Raw genomic sequence first — 21,990 nt, 5'->3', positions numbered from 1 at the left:
TTACAGTGTCTCCATGAGGCTTTAGCCATTTGATATCGATTCTAGTCTTATTTATTTTAAGCTGGTTTCTTTCAGTGAAGAACTTATATTCCCAAGCTTATTGGATAACTTTAGAGGTGTTCAAATCAAGATCGAGATTATTGAAGTTGTTATTATTCCTATTTTTTAGGGTTCCAAATGGCAAAAGGAAACATATTTTTCCATTTGGTGGTTTGATTATGAGACTGAAGGATAGAGTTTTTTTTAAATGAATTAGCCAGTGAGTATCGAGAATATTTGGATGTGCCACCAACCCTAATTTATCCGAGAAGCGAGAAGCTATAGGACATTGAAGGAATATGTGTTGAACATTTTCAGTACCTCTTTTATAAACCGGGCATGTATCGTCCACATTCATACCAATATGATGTAAGAAGACTCTACATGGTATACGATTATACAGGCATTGCGAAAAGAAGTATTTTATTTTGTTAGGGCAGTGAAGTTTTCAAATTCAAGTGAAATCCAATTCCGGGCTACTCTTAGGCTTGAGTAGGGCGTAACATGACTTGGTTGTAAAGTTGCCGCAGGTACGAAGTGCCCAAGTCATTTGGTCCTTATTAAGATAATTAATAGGTATAAGCATATTTAAGAACTATATTTATACAAGTAGCATTGGAATGGTCTCTTCCTATTGGAGGCAATGATGTGGTAGAATTTAGTATTGGCATCTCCTTCGTTGAGCCAAGAGATACGGGATTGAAGTTTCCAGAAATTTTCTTCCATTTTAAGGATGACATTATATTCAAGTTGTAGTTGCACCTCAAGTTCCATCAAGAAAGTGTTGCTATGGTATTTTGGGGATGATTGGATACCATTTAAGTGAGCTAGAAATCTCTCTTTTTTTTTAAAAAAAAAATATATCCCCAAAAGTTTCATTTTTCCAGATATTGATTTTATCTCTAAATAAATTATAAGCTACAGTAAGGTCGTTATTGTTCCAACTTTGACGCATGATATAATAAACTCAGGGTGTCTACACCAAATAGTCCTTAATCTAAAAGGTTTACCATTGTAGTTAATATTTCTAGGAGCTAATTGGATCAATAGTGGGTTATGGTCCGAATGGGTCTTGGAAAGGTGTACAACAATTGCCTTTGGAAATAAATTATTTCACTCATCTATATAGCCTTTCCATAATTAAGCCCCTTGATTTCCTAATGTGATTGGACCACGTATATTTAAAACCCTTGTACCCTAGATCCCCGAGGTTGAATTTGTTAATGCTAGCCCACAAGCGTGTGCTACATTTACGGTTGATGGGGTTACCTATCATTCCTACTAAAGATATCATTGAAATCACCTCCTAGAAGCCAAGGGCCATTGTAACTCTCATGAATATTTTCTATATTATTCCATAATGTATTTCTATTACCTATATTAGTACTAGCATATATAGATGAAAACAACCAAGAAGTATTTATGGGACGTACCTCAATGTTTGCATGTATTTCTTGATTTCTTCTAACAAAGTTGTGGACATTAACCACATTAAAGTTCCATAGAATAACCATTCCTCCTGCTTGTCCCTCTACTGGGACTTCAATTATTTTAGAAAAGTCAAAGTCATTTAGTAGGGAGATATGATTCTCCATACAAGTTTCCAATAGTGTAACCATGAAAGGCTGGTGGGTGTCAATCATATCTCGAAAATTTCTCCTAAAGGCTTCATTGTTATCACCCTGAATGTTCCAAATAATAAAGCTAGTGGGGTGATACATCATTTCTGCTTGGTTGTGAGTTGTTTCATTCTCCATCCTAATTGTTAGGAAGGATGGATTCCTCCTTAACGAGGCGACTAGTATCATTGCATGGCTCCCCAATGTTGGGTCTTGCAGAGGCCTGATGTCCATTAAGCATTTGTAAATTGCTGGTGGGCAGCTGAGAATGTACCTCTTCTCTAGTATCTCCCTGAAGAGACTGACATTTACTTTGTTTAGGCTTGAAAATTTTAGTATTTCTTCTGACCCCAGCAACATCATCTCTTCTTCATTCCTACTTGTTCTTCTTCTGATTCTGGCACGTTGGGAGGTGGTGCCTATAGAGGTGCTTGTGGAGGAGCTTGGTTTCCAGTTGGAGGTACAACCATCTAATTTCGTGCATGGTTGATTGGAGTTGTCCAAGGCATGAGTATTGGGTTCATGTTTGAGATATCCCCCGGGGAAGAAGGGGAGATCCATTGACACGTTTTGTGTCTGTGATGGGTTGAAGTTGTCACGACCCAAATACCACTAGTCGTGATGGCACCTAACCCAACTCGCTAGGTAAGCCCACTATACTATCCAATTCCCATATTTAATAAGGCAGTTTAAACAAGAGAATTATCTAAATCTTATACACTTTCCCAAGGACTGGTAGTACAAATCATGAGCTTCTAATAATAGAGTTTACAAAGCTGATATGAACTAAATGCACTTTCTGTTTGAAAAGTACATAAACAGAGTTTTAAAATCTAATGCTACCATGAACAAGAGGCAGCTACAACTGAAATGCAGGTACATCTTAAAATCCAGATCCTATCGAACACCGCAACCTCAGCAGCCAACATCTACACGCAATGTGCAGAAGTGTAGTATCAGTACAACCGACCCCATGTACTTGTAAGTAACAAACCTAACTGTAGGTTGAAAGTAGTGATGACCTGGAACATAGGTCGGGTCCAACACTAATAGCCAATAACAGTTCATAACAATGTAAAGCAATTAAATAAAGAAATAACTCAGAGATAAAATGCTCAGCCATGAAAACAAGAGAGCTAATGGTTTATTTAAGTTATAGATAGTTCAGTATAGCCTGAATGAACTCAAAGGAGTCTAAGACTAATAACATTTAGAAGAGATGGAATGCTGCCCTGTTAATAGAATGAGGGTGTAATTCTTATAGACAAAAAAATAACGTTTAGGCCTTCGATTGAGTAATGATCTGACGAATAAAAGAAAGGGATCTCATGAATTGGACAGAATTAAAATACCCATGCAAGGTAATTCACATTGGGATGCCGTGAGATACGGTTATGAAAGCAGGGTATCGCCCCAGGTGGATCAATCTAATCATTTCAGATGTTCTCCAATAAAGCGTGAATCCTAGCAGCAATATTACATAAAAGGTTAAGTTATCAGGGGCGGATTATGGATCAAATTTGAGGTGAATCAATAATGGGTGGATAAAAGTTATAAAGTATGAGAGGTGATTAGGCCATCATTCTTGAGATGAACAGTAATGTGGAAGCATTAGAGGACATAGATTTATACGTATGGGATAAGCAATGAAAGTAACCTGGGATTTGGTAGCAGACCTTAGGAAAGGCCATTCCTGCTCCATGGAGAAGATCCATCTCCAGGTATATAAATGCTTTAGACAAGATCCATGTCCAGGGAAGATCCATCCCTCAATATAATCAAACGCGCTCACTGGGGTGTGTACAGACTCTGAAGGGGCCCTTCAGCCCAAGCGCTATCACAAGCCAGATCCAGGCATAAATCAATATATCATGCTGCGAAGTGCAACCCGATCCCATAACTGTCACTCATATCAGGCTCTCGGCCTCACTCAGTATCAATCTCTCCAGTCTCACCCACGGGCTCACAATGTCATGAACACTGACCCGGAACAATGACATGATGTGCCAATTGTTACACCCTATATTTTCGTACATGAAAATACGCCATAAATTGACATCAGTCCAAGTAGGGGTGTGCATTCGATTTATCGATTCGATTTTGACCCTTATCGATAATTACTTATCGATTATCGATTTGTACATATGCTTATCGTTATCGTTTCAATAAGGTTTCGATTTTTTCGATTTCGATTTATCGATTTTGGGGGCTTATCGATTCAGTTATCGATTACACCAATAAGAAAATTTGCGAGATTCTACGAAAAGTATATCGCTATAAACGCGCCTAACTAATATGGACAAAAAGAAGCTAAAATAAGATGAACACCATTTATAATATAAAAATTATGTCAACAAGCACATGCAACAAAACTAAAGTAAGGGATCAAATGTATGCCACCAACACTCCAACGGTATAAAAAAATAAAACAAAACAAAACACATCATCACGGCTAATTCTGTTTTCCATTAATTTGAACTTCATTCCCTTGATCTTTAAATATGATCATTCCTTAAATGTGGTAGAGGAAATAATAGGGTAAGGGACTTAGGGTAAAAGAAAGGGTATAGATTAGGGAAAATAATATTGTATAGCCGCTTTTAAAATAGTAGCGGAGTATATATACATTCTGTATGTTATATTAATCTACACAAATAGGTAATTACTTATTTAACAAGTGTCTATAGTCTAGGGGTGTGCATTCGATTTATCGATTCAATTTTGACCCTTATCGATAATTACTTATCGATTATCGATTTGTACATATGCTTATCGTTATCGTTTCAATAAGGTTTCGATTTTTTCGATTTCGATTTCGATAACAAATAATCGATTCGATTTATCGATAAACCGATTCGAATGCACACCCCTAAGTCCAAGGACGATGTTGCACCTTGTAGTATTGTACGTTGAATTTGTCGTAAGGTAATTGGCATCAGTCCAGGAAAAGATTATTCGGAGATTATAAGGATTATGCTATTTCAAACAAGTAATAAGTAAATTCGTGAAGCTGAGAGGGGAAACAGGTCAAAGAAAACGAATTTTCGTCCAAGTTTGGCATTTGCGATAAAATACGGGTCAAGCGATAATACCCGATAATTATGAACTGGTACCATGTAAGATACCATATGACCACAGTAGTATAATGTACAAAAAGTATATTAATAATAAATAGAATTTTAAGTAATTTAGTGCAATTTTTAAATTATGCGGGTAATTGGTTAATTATCGGGTAACGGGACATTATCCAGTTAACTAATAAATGGGTAAAGATTAATAATCTTCACCCCACTGCCCACGTGGCAGTAGGCCACCATACAAGCATATGACTCATAGTCATATATGCTTAGTATGCCAAGTAACGTGTAAATCATTAAATGACTCATAAGAATGAGTCATTTTTAAAAAGGGCTTGATTAACTTAAAGAGTTTGGTTCATTTTGGTGCCTGCACATGAAGATGTTTAGATAAAGCTTGACTAATTTATAAGCTGCTATAAACAGCAAGTCTCATTTGAGATATTGATGCAACAAAAAGTACTTCAGAAGGCTTCTAAAGTAGTACGTCCATTAAGTCTTATGCCATTTTAGTTCAACAAAACGTTAGAAGCAGAAGCAGTTTCGTCCAAAATTCCAACGAATCCAAAGCCAAAGTTCGTTTATAAATTTCAAAAGAAGCAAGAACATTTTCATTCAAGGATTCAGAAAGAAGAAGCTTAATCCGATTTTTTTTGAGTTCTAAGTTCAATCAACGACGGTTCTCCAACGGAATATTATACGGAGTTTTCCCTACTCCAGGTATGTTAAGGCTATCCCTTCTTTCTTTTGGCATGATCTACACGACACAAACGAAACGTGCAAATGCACAAATTTCATAAATGACTCTACTCATAGAAGTATTAGAGATATCTATGTTCTTGAATTTCCATGTGTCATAATATATTATCATCTGTTCATGGGTCTCAGAAAATACGAAAGTTGAAAAAAGTTTACATTATGATATTACTCAAAGGCAAAATGGTCTTATGACATTCAGAAAGATTTTATTAACGTACTTTTCATGCATTGCATTCATGTACATTGACCCATGACCATATGGCGTTATATACGCATATATATGTATGTATATATATGTATATGGGATATTGGAAAGGTTATGGTGTTATATATGCACCACCACCTGATCAGCTGGTATACGTTGATGATTTTGCCCACAGTTGCCAAGATGATATGATGGGATGCCCTCAGAGGCTGATGATGTTATGAAACATGTACCTTTGCACGACATGACATTCATACGCATATGCATGATACTATAATTATTTCATGGTTTACAAAGTTTTCAGACCTACAGGTGGAGTCATTTACTCAATATTTCCTCCATGTATGTTATGTACTTATTTATGTGCCTTACGTACTCAGTAAATTATTCGTACTGACGTCCCTTTTTGCCTGGGGACGCTGCGTTTCATGCCCGCAGGTCCCGATAGATAGGTCGAGAGCCCTCCATGTAGGCTATCAGCTCAGCGGAAAATGTTAGTGCGCTCCATTTGCTTCGTAGTTGCTTGTTTGGTTAGTATGACTTAGATGTGTATTGTTTGGTATGGAGGGATCTGTCCCGACCTTTATGGAAATTATGTATTCTTAGAGGCTTATAGACAGGTGTCATGTACATAAAAGATTGTATGGCCTTGTTGGCCTATGTTCAGTGTTCTAGTCGTTATTTTGGTCATAGAGGCCCCTATATGTCTTATGTATGAGTTGGCATTACCTGTTGTATTCTGCCTATTTCACGGCAGCCTCTCCGACTCACTTATTTATGATAGTATGACGTGAAAAGATACGTTATGTTGGTACTCGGTTGAGTAAGGTACCGGGTGCGCGTTGCGGCCCATCGATTTGGGTCGTGACAAAAGTGGTATCAGAGCAGTTCTATCATAGGGAGTCTACAAGCCGTGTCTAGTAGAGTCTTGTTTATGGGTATGTCGTGCACCACACTTATAAGCAGGAGGCTACATGTCATTTTGGATTGTCACTCTTTCTTCTTACTCTAGATCGTATGGTAGAGCTCACTTATAAGAATTTAAATTCTGAAATTCTATTTTATTCGTAATAAGACGATATCTACATTCGGAAAGAAGGTGGAAAGAGAGATAGTTGTGGATGAGCTGAGTCAGAGGAATTGGATTTTTGTATGATGCCTACGATAAGTAAATATGAGGTCTTTAGCAGATCATGGGTGTACTGAAAGGTGTAAGCTTACTGATAAGAAGCCTTAAGGCAAGAATGCCTATCCATCTTTATGGTGAAAGACAATGAGAGATTAAGAAGATTCAACAAGCAAAAGAAGCAAGATGAAGAAGGGTACGAGACACCCAGTTAATAAAGATTATCAGTATTACAGTTCTGGCAGAAAAATATAAGCATTGTGAGTTACCCTCAACAGTAACAGAGGCATGTATAATTGGCCACACCCATCTCAGTTATAACCTATTGGGGGCTAGCATGGGTAGATTAAGAAGAGGACGGGATATCAGGATTCGGCTGGGATTAGAATAACCCAAAATGGTGAATTGATTATTTGTGTTAGTTGACATTTCCAAAGGATATTGCAAATGTGTTTATAGATCTCCTTATGAGATACCCAGATGGCGCACTCTAAAATAGTACGGCTAGATATGAGTACTAAAAGATAGACACTGAAAGCCTAGAAGGGATAAATATTACCTTAGTGTGGCTCGTGTCCCTAGTAGAGCAAGAACATTAAGCAACCCGAAGAGCCACTAGATGGAGCAAAGGGGAGCTAAAATCAAAAGAATGTCTTGTTCGAGTTTTCAGAATAAAGTGATAGGCATAAATGTCAGCGAGAAATAAGTTCGTAACTCTAACGTGATTACCAAAAGGAAAAGTTAGACCCCAGAGTAATAGAACAACTATGGATTGATGAACAAGATAAACTAAACATGAATTAGGGACTAAATGATTGATAATAGTCGGCATCATGGGAACTTCAGATTTTGCTCCGGCGATAATAGAATGGACAACAGAAGAAGATTCATGAGAAATTCTGAGAATGGTCATTTAGGAAGACGTTTCCCCAAAGCAAGCAATGTGAGCAAAGTTTAGCTTAAGGGACTATATGTGCCAGTTATACTGAGTGTCACCCTCGTGAGTAAGGAATTTTGTTATCCTTGGTATAGAAGGATTATCGCAAGGCGAGTAAGGGTCATCAATGATGTGAAAAGATGCCAAAGATAAAGAGGTAAAACATCTGTAGGTAGGTCATCGTAGCTCCAACTCTTAGTACTCCCCTAAAAGGGGGAATATGGAACGATGTGACATTAAGCCAGAATTAAGTGGTTCTAGTAATTATGGAATGCTAAAGGAAGAATGCAAAAAAAAAATGAAAAAGGGATGAGATTTTGCAATTATCCAAAGCCTACATATATGTTACGATTCCAGAATATTATGCAAGCACAACGTCGAGAAAAAAAGAAGTAAGTAAGGGTTCCTGCCCGGGATGTTATTGATAGATAAGGAGCCAGTACATGAGGTAAGTTAAAACAAAGGAAGTAACCCAAGAAAGATTACGCGGAATATGGATATGAGAATGGGACAACGAGTAGTTAGTAGTTGATTCAGGAAGAGCCTAATCATGACTAAACAAGAAGTTACAGACAAATCAGCAGATCATAGGAGATAAATGTCGTAAACCCCAACATGGAGAATTTAGCCTCGCAGTAATGTCATTATAATACTTGAGATTTGTTCAAATAGGAGTTGGGGTAGTTAAAGGTACCGTATAAGTGTTATAGGGATAAAAGAAAGTACCACTGGAAAGGCAGTCAAAATATCAGTTCAGAAGCAACCCTACAAGAACAATGCATGGAGATAAGTAACTACGGATAAATATAGGCAAGGAAGGACATCAGAAGGTCCGTCGAGTATATAATGTAATAGGCTCACAACTTTACAAGAGTCAGAGGGTCTTCCCTAAGTACTACGACGAAAGACTAGCTGAGGAAATTAGGAAGAAGGCTTCAACCTCGGCACAATGACCTAAAGAGGAAATGGTCGTGTAACAATAGTCTCAAAACAACATTGTATGCACTCCTTAAGAAAGTGACACCTACAGTGGCTAATGAACAAGGAGTAAAATCAGAAGTGATATTCAGGATCATATGAGTTGTATGGGATTTCAAATGCGTGGGAACTAGGATAAGTTAAGTATACACGCAACAAGGGGCAGAAAGACCAGGAAAAGTAATTGTATACATTTAAAGAACGTTGAGATGAAACGAAAGGAAATATTCGTTCAATGATCCAGAGTTAGTACGTTATAGATACACTCAAGATTTTGGAGCATTATCCATGCAGCATATATGTTGACAATCATACAGCCATAGAAGACTCTGGTATAAGTTAAAAGAAAGAATTGAGTCCAGGGCATATACAAAGGATTGAGTTGTTAGAAAATCGTATCATGCATATTTCTCAAGCCCATGAAAGGCTAAACAGGATAACTAATGCCATGAACCATATATCGGAAAATAGCTTAAGCCTACATAAAGGTGGATCAGAGGGAAGAGGAAACTAAAGAGTGACATCAACTAAGTAATCAGGAGTCTGATTATTGGACCCAGAAAATTAGAAACATCGTGATCGAGAAAATTGCAGGATCTCCCTTAAAATCAGAGGTACGAGAGAGATAGTACAACAGCCATAGTCTATAACGACTCTACGATAAATCTAGTAATAAAAAGTCAGTATGAAGCTCCCACCGGATTGTAGTATTATAATAGGGCTTCAAGTTGTGGTGTGAATCATACCTATGTGGAAGGGAGGTTATGAAAGAGATAGAAGATATGATACGAGATTTTAAGTAAGTAAGGTAAAGGTGAACAACGTACGAGATACTCAAATGCAGAAAGTTGTGAATAGTCCATACTTCGGATAGAAGGCTATAAGCACAGGGATCCAATAACCAAGAATGATAGCGGCATCGTCACGGCATGTCATCCAGCCTACGGTTTCTAAGTACTGAGAGACCTAGTTAAGAGAGTAGAGAATATTTGGAGACGATGTGATGTCTCGCTTGACGTTCCAGAATAACATAAGGAAATCTACGGTGCAAGCAAGTTGAAGGAAAGTTGCGAGTAGTATAAATGGATATTTATAGGTCACAAGCTGATGTATGGTAGAGCGACAAAGTTTTAAGAAGACATAAGTAAGGATAAGGAAATGCAAATGAAAAGGGGACAAGAATGGATAAGTCCTCGGGATTATGTCCATGAAAACAAGAGAGCTAATGGTTTATCTAAGTTATAGATAGTTCAGTATAGCCTGAATGAACTCAAAGGAGTCTAAGACTAATAACATTCAGAAGAGATGGAATGCTGCCCTGTTAATAGAATGAGGGTGTAATTCTTATAGACAAAAAAATGACGTTTGGGCCTTCAATTGAGTAATGATTTGACGAATAAAAGAAAGGGATCTCATGAATTGGACAGAATCAAAATACCCACGCAAGGTGATTCACATTGGGATGCCGTGAGATACGGTTATGAAAGCAGGATATCGCCCCAGGTGGATCAATCTAATCATTTCAGATGTTCTCCGATAAAGCGTGAATCCTAGCAGCAATATTACATAAAAGGTTAAGTTATCAGGGGTGGATTATGGATCAAAATTGAGGTGAATCAACAATAGGTGAATAAAAGTTATAAAGTATGAGAGGTGATTAGGCCATCATTCTTGAGATGACAGTAATGTGGAAGCATTATAGGACATAGATTTATACGTATGGGATAAGCAATGAAAGTAACCTGGGATTTGGTAGCAGACCTCAGTAATGAGAAATCGAGGTAAGAATTATGGTATAGTATGACCTATGTAGATGCAGTAAAGTCATACGAATGAATAACCAGGTCTATAAAATAAGATATAGCAATATTCGTAAGTTCGACAAAATACCAAGCGAAGAACTTCGGGATTGGCTAAAAACTGGAGGAAAAATGAGAGTAGATTCGCATAGGCACACTTACAAGGTTAGTATCGTAAAAGCTGCATGATGGAAGAAATTCGATCACAAGTCATGGCGTCGGAAAGAGGCCTAAAGGGGGGAATGCCCTGGCCTTTGGACTTATTCACAGAACAGTTTCCTAGATGGCAAGAGGACTACTAAAGTATTCGCAAGAGCTATGGGATATGAGAACGATAAGCGCATCAGTCAACATTCGAGGACGAATGTTCCAAAGGGGGGAATGATGTTACACCCCATATTTTCGTACATGAAAATACGCCATAAATAAATTAATGAGAGCCCGGAAGTGAGATGTCACGTCCCGTAGTACTACATTACGATGATGTTGCACCATGTAGTATTGTACGTTGAATTTGTCGTGAGGTAATTGAAATCACTCCAAGGAAAAGATTATTCGGAGATTATAAGGATTATGCTATTTCAAACAAGTAATAAGTATATTCGTGAAGGTGAGAGGGGAAGCAAGTCAAAGGAAACGAATTTTCATCCAAGTTTGGCATTTGGGATAAAATACGGGTCGAGCGATAATACCCGATAATTATGAACTGGTACCACGTAGATACCAGATGACCACGGTAGTATAATGTATAAAAAGTATATTAATAATAAGTAGAATTTTAAGTAATTTGGGGCAATTTTTAAATTATACGAAATTGGTTAATTACCGGGTAACGGGACATTACCTAGTTAACTAATAAGTGAGTAAAGATTAATAATCTTCGCCCCACTCCCCACATGGCAGTAGGCCATCATACAAGCATATGACTCATACTCATATATGCTTAGTATGCCAAGTACGTCCAATAAGTCTTATGCCATTTTAGTTCAACAAAACGTTAGAAGCAGAAGCAGTTTCGCCCAAAATTCCAACGAATCCAAAGCCAAAGTTCGTTTATAAATTTCAAAAGAAGCAAGAACAATTTCGTTCAAGGATTCAGAAAGCAGAAGCTTAATCCGTTTTTTTTAGTTCTAAGTTCAATCAACGAAGGTTCTCCAACGGAATATTATACGGAGTTTTTCCTACTCCAAGTATGTTAAGGCTATCCCTTCTTTCTTTTGGCATGATCTACACGACACAAACGAAATGTGCAAATGCACAAATTCCATAAATGACTCTATTCATCGAAGTATTAGAGATATCTATGTTCTTGAATTTCCATGTGTCATAATATTTTATCATCTATTCATGGGTCTGAGAAAAATACGAAAGTTGAAAAGAGTTTACTTTATAATATTACTCAAAGGCAAATTGGTCTTATGACATTCTGAAAGATTTTATTAACGTGCTTTTCATGCATTGCATTCATGTACATTGACCCATGACCAGATGGCGTTATATACGCGTATATATGTATGTGTATATATATGTATATGGGATATGGAAAAGGTTATGGCGTTATATACGCACCACCACCTTATCAGCTGGTATACGTTGATGATTTTGTCTACAGTGGCCATGATGATATGATGGGATGCCCTCAGAGGCTGATGATGTTATGAAACATGTACCTTTGCACGATATGACATTCATACGCATATGCATGATACTATAATTATTTCATGGTTTACAAAGTTTTCAGACCTACAGGTGGAGCCATTTACTCTATATTTCCTCCATGTCTGTTATGTACTTATTTATGTGCCTTACATACTCAGTACATTATTCGTACTGACGTCTCTTTTTGCCTGGGGACGCTGCGTTTCATGCCCGCAGGTCCCGATAGACAGGTCGAGAGCCCTCCATGTAGGCTATCAGCTCAGCGGAAAATATTGGTGCGCTCCATTTGCTTCGGAGTTTCTTGTTTGGTTAGTATGAGTTAGATGTGTATTGTTTGGTATGGCAGGACTCTGTCCCGACCTTTATGGTAATTATGTATTCTTAGAGCCTTGTAAACAGATGTCATGTACGTAAAAGATTGTATGGCCTTGTCGGCCTATGTTCAGTGTTCAAGTGGTTATTTTGGTAGAGGCCCATATGTCTTATGTATGAGTTGGCATTACCTGTTGTATTCTACCTATTTCACGGCAGCCTCTCCGACTCAGTTATTTGTGATAGTATGACTTGAAAAGATACGTTATGTTGGTAGTCAGGTACCGGGTGCCCGTCGCGGCCCATCGGTTTGGGTTGTGACACCAATGAATAATAACTAAGACTGAGATATGATATAAATGTATGAATATGACTGAGTACGAAATATCAATGAAAACCAGTAGGATGACAACAAGAAATGACCACTATGGGTCCCAACAGTATCGGCATAAAGCCTAAACATGATATCTAGCATGATTAACAACGCAATTACTTTATCACATGGTGAAAACACAAATATCAACAAGATAGGGCCACTATAAAGTGCCATGGAAAACAATAGTCACAATTCACAGGGTGCACGCCAACACGCTCGTCACCTAGCATGTGCGTCACCTCAACATCAATTACATAGCACGAAATTTAGGGTTTCATATCCTCAACACTAAGTTTAAAGAGTTACTTATGTCAAACAAGCCAATTCCAAACGACGAGCAAGCCAAGCGATGCTCCAAGAATGTCATCACGCGCATAACGACCTCTAAACGGCTCAAAACTAGCCAGAAGCAGCTCAAATACATTAGATAAAACCCAAGGAAACAATTACAAATGATAAAGATCGAATCCTAAATCAACAAATCCGGCCAAAATTCACGCCCGGGCCCACGCCTCGAAATCTGACAAAACTCACAAAATCCGACAACCGATTCAATTATCCAACCATACTAAGTTCATCCTATTCCGACTCCGAATCGATGTTCAAAACTTAAAAATTCACTTTATGAAACTTTAGGCAAAAACCCCCAAATTTCACTTTGAAATTATCAATCAAATGGCAAAAACGAAGATGGATTCACGAAATATAACCAAAACGGAGTAGAGAATACTTACCCTAATCCATATGGTGAAAATAGCCTCCAAAATTGCCCAAATCCGGGCTCCCCAACTCAAAATATGACCAAATGAACAAACTTTTATTTTATATATTTTTCTGCCAGCTATTCTACCTCACTTCTCGTGCCAAACAATACCGAAACTCGCTTTTGATTCCTCAAATAGATTCCTTGTGAAATTTTAGTCAAGTTAGGCTCTTGAATCACTCCATTTGACCTTATATTGAAGGAGATATGTTGGTTTCAATATTTGGGAATAGTGCAGATTTTTAAATACGAACTCAGTGGCAAGTTCGTAGTTAATCTGAAAAATCTAGCAACCCAAATCTTAGGTAAATGACCATAAAATGCTCATACGATGTCCAAATTCGACAATTCATTTTGGTATAGCTCCGTAATTACGAAACAAATCTAATGCTTCAATAAAAACAGAAATCGGAGCCCATTTGCTTAATGTTGTACCATTTATGCTTGAAGAAACGACGTCGAAACACAAGAAAAACGAGCGCAACGCAGCCCAAACCTATCCGAAACTCAGCCGAGCCACTCAAGATCCTGTATGTACATACCAACAAATCCCATAACATAACACGGACCAACTCGAGGCCTCAAATCATGCATAACAACATTGAAACAACGAAACGCGCCTTAAATCAAACTTAATAAACTTTCGAACTTTTGACTTCCAAAAACTCGCGCCGAAACATATCAAATCAACTCGGAATGAACTAAAATTTTGCACACAAGTCGTAATACATCATACTGAGCTACTTGTGCCCCCAAAATAATGAGCGAAATACAATTGCTCAAAACGACTGTTCGGATTGTTATAGAAGTGTAGTGGCAAGATCCATTAATTTCTCATGCCTTGAGCTAGGATTGCGTTCACTGATGGAGCTAGTGGGTGAAAGATGTTGTTTAACCAAATATGTTTGAGGTAATTTCTCATGGCCATGTGCATCCCTTTGGATACTATTTGAGCTAGGAAATGAGACTTTTGGAGAATTATCAATGTCTCCTGCCCCTCCAATATCATGTTGAATGATATTGATATTTCATGGCCCATCAAACCTTGTTCCATCCATGATAAGTGTCACGACCCAAAATACAGACCCGGTCATGATGGTGCCTCTCATGAAAACAAGGCCAGTCGACACACTCCTAATTCGTTTTAAGCAATTAAGATAATACAAACTAAGTCTAAATCATAATAAAAAATCCCAAAATAAGGTAGATAATACTATTGCGGAATAGACATAGCCCGACATCGGGGTGTCACAAGTCACGAGCATCTACTAAGGTCTAAATACAACGGAAAATTCTGAAAATACACTAAATACAGTCTAATGAAATCAGGAGGGAGAAAAGCAGTGCTGCGGACGTCGGGCAGCTACCTTGCTAAACTTTGATGACTCTGCCTCTGAGCAACCAATACCCGCTACCGGGTCCAGAAATACCTGAATCTCCACACAAGGTGCAGGGACTAAAGTGAGTACTCCAATTCAGTGAGTAATAATAATAAATGCAGACTGAGTAATAAAAAATCGCGTAAAGGCACATCAACAGGCTATAAAGAAGCAATGAAAGCCAGTAAAAACAGTGAAACAATGAAAATATATAAAGTCACTTTAGTTCAATTTAAGCTTCTTCAAAATGCCTTTTTAACAGTTAAGCAAGTAAATGACAAGCAACTAGAAAAGATAAACACGTAAAGAACCGCCCCTCGGGCACAATATCAATAGAATCAGCCCCTCGGGCACAATACCAACAGAAACAGCCCCTCGGGCAAACACATGGAACAATACCAGAACGACAGAATCAGCCCCTCGGGCAATAACATAGAACAATACCAGCCCCTCAGGCTATATCTCATATCATAATGGGTACCCGCGCTCACTGGGGGTGTACAGACTCCGGGAGGGGTCCCTTATGGCCCAAGCGCAATAACAAGTCATCTCGCGGCATAACCAATCTGGTCCTCGGCCTCACATAATAAACAAAATCATCACACTAGGTACCCGCGCTCACTGGGGGTGTACAGACTCCTGGAGGGGCCCCTTACGGCCCAAGCGCAATAATAAGCCATCTTGTGGCATAATCAACAGGCTCTCGGCCTCATATCAATCACAAGCCACCTCGTGGCATAATAAATATGGCCCTCGGCCTCTCATATATCAACAAGCCACCTCGTGGCGTACAAAATCTCAGGCCCTCGGCCTTACTCAGTCAGAATCTCATAAGCCCCTCGGACAACAGTAAAACATGATACTCAGTTCAATTTTCATTTAAAAATATTATTTAATGTATTTGAACAGAGTAAGCATGACTGAGTTATGAAAATAGTGGTATATAACATGACTGAGTACAAGAATAAAGTCAAATAGTGAGGAAATATCAGTAAAAATCCCCTAAGGGTCCAAATAGTTGGCACAGGGCCCAAATATGACATTCAGCCCAAAACATAATGATAACAAATAGTTTTCAATCAAATACGCAGTAAAACAATCATTCGGGATGGACTAAGTCACAATCCCCAACAGTGCACGACCCCACGCTCGTCATCTAGCGTGTGCATCACCTCAATATAGCACCACGATGTGCAATCCGTGGTTTCATACCCTCAGGACAATATTTAAAATCATTACTCACCTCGATCCGGTCCAAACTCTAGCCCGCGATGACTTTGCCCTCACGAATCGACCTCCGGATGCTCCAAATCTAGCCACAATCAGTGCATAACCATTAAAATATACTAAGGGAACAAAGCCCACTCGAAAATATCCAATTTATACCAAAAATCCCAAATTTGACCAAACCCGGCCCCCGGGCCCACGTCTCGGAATCTGACAAAATTAACATCTATGAAATCCACATCCTCTCGCGAGTCTAAAGATATCAAGAATATCAAAATCAGACCTCAAATGGCCTCTCAAATCCAAAATTCTAAGTCTCCAATTTCAAGCCCTAGTTCGTCAATACTAGGCTTAAACTCCATGATTAATTAGGTAGAATTCACATAAGAATCGAGTATCGAGTCCAAAAATGTTACCTCCAAGTGTTCCCCCTTGATTTTCTCTCCAATTCCCTTCAAGAAGCTTCAAAATCGCGCAAAAATGGAGGAACTTAGCCTCAAAATCGCGAAAATGAGCTTTTAAAACATTCTGCCTAGCACTTAAAATTCCTTAATCGCGATCGCGGGACCCTCATTGCGATCGCGAAGCACAAGCTTCCCAGACCCTAAATTTACTCTACGCGAACGCGGATAGACCCACGCGAATGTGATGCACAGGACCTTAAACCTACGTGATCGTGAGTATAGCCACGCGAACGCGATGCACAATTTTCCCAACTCACGCGATCGCGACTCAAGTTACGCGATCGCGAAGAACAACCTGAACTGCCCCAATAAAAGATCTACGCGATCGCAAGACTCCCTACGCGATCGCGAAGAAGGAAAACCTGCAACAGCTGAAACCCAAAAATCTGCAACTTCTCAACATGCAATTTCATCCGTTCAACCACCCGAAACTCACCCGAGGCCCTCGGGACCTCAACCAAACATGCCAACATATCCCATAAAATCATTCAAACTTGTTCCAATCTTCGGAATGCTCAAAACAACATCAAAACACCAAATTTTCATCGGATTCAAGCCTAAGAATTCCAAAATCTTCTAAATTCCGCTTTCGATCAAAAAGTCTATCAAACCACATCCGAATGACCCAAAACTTTGCACACACGTTACAAATGACACAACAGACCTACTCCAACTTCTGAAATTCCATTCCGACCCCTATATCAAAATCTCACCTATCAACCGGAAAACGCCAAAATCTCAATTTCGCCAATTGAAGCCTAAACCTTCCACGGATCCCCAAAATGCGTTTCAATCACGCTCCTAAGTCCCGAATCACCTAACGGAGCTAACCAAATCATAAAAATTCCAATTCAAGATCATATACAAACTAGTCAAAACTTGGTCAAACCTTTCAAATTTCAAGCTTCAAACTGAGAACTATTCTTCCAAATTCATTCCGATTACCCTGAAAACCAAAACCAACGATTTACATAAGTCATAATGCATAATACGGGGCTAGTCATGCCCAAGAACTGGCAAGAAAAATGCAAAATCTCAAAACGACCGATCGGGTCGTTATAGTAAGGGTTGGTGGTCCTGAGGTAGGGGTGGTTGGACAAAGAAGATTTGATTGCCTCTGAGGTTGGTTTGGGGTGGTGGTGGGTTTGCCATTGTGTGAGCTCTTTGGTGCCTTAGTAGTTGGATTAGACGTCAATGTCTCCTTTGTGATACTGGAATCCTTGGCATTGTTAAGGGCAATGTGTTGATTTATATCGAGAATTGAAATGGTTTTAGACGGAGGAGAAGTGTGAAAGATAGTAGAATTAGGTAGCTCTTTAGTAATTGAGTCTATTTTTATGGCTTGGGAGTGGCCCGGTGTGGAGGTTTTAAGGGATTTTGGAAAGATTTTGTAGTAGGCACGCGGTTCTCCTCATTAGCCAAATGTGGAGCAATAGAATTTTCTTGGACAGGTGTCGATGTAGCTTGCTCCCATTCGTGCAAGCAGTTTCACTATTATTAGGAATGGTAATATTAGTATCAGTAGGGGTTAACGGAGTATTTGTATTAGTAATTGGGTTGTTTGTAGAGTCATTTATATAGGGAGTATCGCCTAATATTGGATTATTTATTTGCACACTAGCTAATTATGGGTTGTTTGTAGAAGCCACGTGTTCATTGACATCTTTTAACAAAGCCACATCTAATAACATGCAATCCACCACCTCCGTAGGATTAGTGAATTCATTTTTGATATTCATGGCTATCAGCGTATTATCCAAGAAATGAAATTTATTTTTAGAGACAATGTATTCCTTGGGTAAATACTTACCATGATTGGCATTGAAACTTGAAATTTTATTATTAACGTTAGTAGGGAAGCTACTGCTGAGTGGAAATTTTACCTGGCATACATTATCTGGTTTGTGGATTTTACCTAACTGTTGGGATGGCTCCTTAATCTTATGATTAGATTTCTTTTTTTTTTTTTGGGAGAAGTTAATCGTATGCCATATATCTTCTTTAATGTCTTGGACATTGTTTCGCTCTATTGATTGGCTTGTAGGAGATTCAATTTGTGCATACGAGGTAGTTGAGTATGTTCCCTTGTATGGACATTTGGAAAAAACATGGTCCAATCTTCCGCATTGTTTACAAAAAAAATTCCCCCCTCATAAACTATTTGTTGTTTATGATAACCAATGAGGACGAAGGGTATAACTGGCTCTTCCAGTGGCATTTCTATACATAATCTTGCATAGCGTGCCTTTAGGGTTGAGGAAGTGCATGCATTGATTTTTAAAAACCTGCCATTCTATCTTATTCCCTATTTTCTCCAGGATTATACCATCGTACAACTCAATTGGTAGTTGTGGTAGGCGAACGTAGACGGCTGTTAGTGAAACTTCACTTTAGATGCTACGAAATTTGGTTCCTATCATTCAAATAAGAGGAAGTGACCAAAAATAAACCAAGGACCATAGTGCAAAACTCTGAACATACTTTCTTCGTTGCTAAATTTTGCTATGTAATAATCAGCCCCTAAATCAATTAATGGAAATTTTTTCGTAATTTTCCATAGTTCTTGGATCTTTTTTTGAGTAGATGATTTTGTATCCTCTTTGTTTACCGTGAAAATGGTAGTTACAATTAAATTTGATTTTGTGGGTTTAAAAATACGTGATCTATTTTTATGCTAGTTGTTAAGCAATGGGTGCTAAGTAAAAGACTGGAAATCAAGATTGCAGCTTAGAGACAGTATGATAGTCAAACCAAACAGTTGGAGATCGGGGCCTCGAGCTGTCGTTTATAAGGCCTCAGGGTCAAGTTGGGTGACCGGCTTAGAGCGATCGAGAGAGGACTAACACTTTATGAAGGCTACGGTAATGGCTCTTTACGATCAATGATAAGCAATAAATGATGAACAATAAATGGAGCACAATAAATGTAAGTAATATATGAAGCAATAAGAACAAGACAATATGTTCAGTTAGAGAGCAGAGAGAATGTTCTTGTGTATTTAGTATTGAACAACAGATGTCTACAAAATGACAAGGATCCCCTTTATATATGAGGGGGAATTCCAACATTATGGGGTTGGTACAACCATTTAATACCCTGATACGGGTCAGAGCTTGCCTACTAGACTTTGTCAGCTCTAGTCGTGCGCCTAGGGAACTTCCCACTTTTCTATCATAACTGTCGACTTGCACTGTCTCGAGGTTGGGCATCAAACCCTCGGGTGTAAATCTCGACCGTAGTCTCGAGCCTTTGGAAAGCTTGCTTACGAACCGTCGTAATAGCCGAAAATTGGACCCTCCGATTTTATCGCATACAGATAGTCCCCGGTTTCTTAGAGTGGAATGATAAGAAACGTCTTTGATATCCATCTCTTTGAACTTTCCGCGATGATGTCATACTTATGACGTAAGCCTTTGTGATAACTGAGGTGTCCCGTCGGTTCATCTTTTCAGTGTCATTCAATGTACTCCCGATTCTTAATTTCCAAAGCAATAATATCGCTGTCGATTCAGTTCCCAAAAACGCATTGATTATGCCTACGGATACGTCTTTCAAGGACATTGATGGGGCCGTCGGTTACACTGCCACCCTCTATAAATGGAAGCCTCCTGGAACCATTTCTTCATTCAAGTGTCCTCCAATGTCCTTCCACCCCTTTCTTCTCTTCATCCTCATCCATTTTTATCTCTCATGTTTGAGGCCCGCGGCCTTAAGGTTACATCGCGGCGTTCCCATCAGCCACGCCATGGCCTTTTTCCAGGACTTTCCCTTACCGAGCGAGATTGCACTGACTTGTCGTTGTTGTTGTTGTTACTGCCGTCGTTGTTGGCTCGAGGCGATGAGATAGGGGGGCTGATTTCTTCTGACTTAGGAAGATGTTTGGACTCTACACCGCTGCTCAGGAGGGTATTCGGACTATACACCGCTGCTCACCTCCCTACTCCGGCCTGGTGTGGCACTTCATCCCTTTTGCTTTTCATGGGGTGAAGTGGCACTACCGGCCGCTAACTTGCACGGCACAATGTCCCAAGTAGTGGACTCAAAGTAGCCGTGCAGGTAAGGTCAGCGCTCGCCAAGTCTTCTACCGGGCCGTGATTTCCTCGGCCTGGTAAAAGCTTTTGCCCTTTGGCGGGCTATGACTTTTTCTTCATCTTTTTCTGCTTCTTCCGCATCACTTTCCTCTTTTTCATCTTCTCCCTTGAAGATGCCATTTTGGAAGATTGAGACGAGGCCACCGAGGAGAAGATGCTCGAAGATACTGCCGCCGAGGATGCACCCCCGGGAATAGATTAGACTCTTGGCTTCTTTTATATATACACTTTTTTGCTTCTTTGTTTCTGTGTAAGGACCCTTCGTGGGTTTTTGTAATCACATGTAAGGACCCCTTGTGGGATTTTGTATTTTTCGTTTATTGATTGAATAGGTGTTTCTTCGATTTGCTTCTGATTTATACTTTATTTCCCTTTATCTGCATTTGTGAAAAATCTGAATGCATGACTCCACCGATTGGTACGAATATCGAGTCCGGGTGCAAGTATTTCTTCTGGCTTTTGATTGATTAACACGATTCCCCGCAGAACCCTTTGCCGTTCCTTGGACCGAGCCCGGATTGGATTGATACACTCGGGCCGTCGGGATCCCCGACTTCGAGTTGAATGAGAGTAGGGCTTCGAACTTTCAGTACGAGACTTAGCCCTTTAGACCCCGCGATAGTCCTCGATGGAGGGATTTGCTCGGAAGTCTGAGAATAAAGATAGCCTTTAGGCTTTCGGGAGCAGTCCCTGAGTGGGGGTTCGCTCAAGCTCGGGCTACCTAGAAGCTTGTTTTGGACTTAGTGTAGATAGCCTTAAGGCGTCGCAGATAGATCTCGGATGGGGGCCTACCCGGGTTTAGATAGTACCTCGAGGCCAAGCCCATATGAGCAGGTTTTTAGAGCTTATCTTCTTTCGAGGGAGGTCCTCGAGATCGGGTACCATCTTGAGGCTTAGGATGATGTCAACGGCTCCTTGGAGCATATCCTCTTCTTGGTGGAGGTCCTCGAGATCGGGTACCATCTCGGGACATGTAGTGATGCCAATGGCTTTCCGGAGCCTATTTTCTTTTTGACGGAGGTCCTCAAGATCGGGTACCATCTCGAGGCTTGTAAAGATGTTAATGGCTTTCTGGAGCCTATCTTCTTTTTGATAGAAGACCTCGAGATCGGGTACCATCTCGAGGCTTGTAATGATGTGGGGTTTTAGATCCCCGAAATATCGTACGACAGCGTTAAAT

The sequence above is a fragment of the Nicotiana attenuata genome, unplaced genomic scaffold (genome assembly GCF_001879085.1).
Source record: "Nicotiana attenuata strain UT unplaced genomic scaffold, NIATTr2, whole genome shotgun sequence".
Taxonomy (NCBI): Eukaryota; Viridiplantae; Streptophyta; class Magnoliopsida; order Solanales; family Solanaceae; genus Nicotiana; species Nicotiana attenuata.
Note: the sequence above shows the minus strand (reverse complement) of the source record.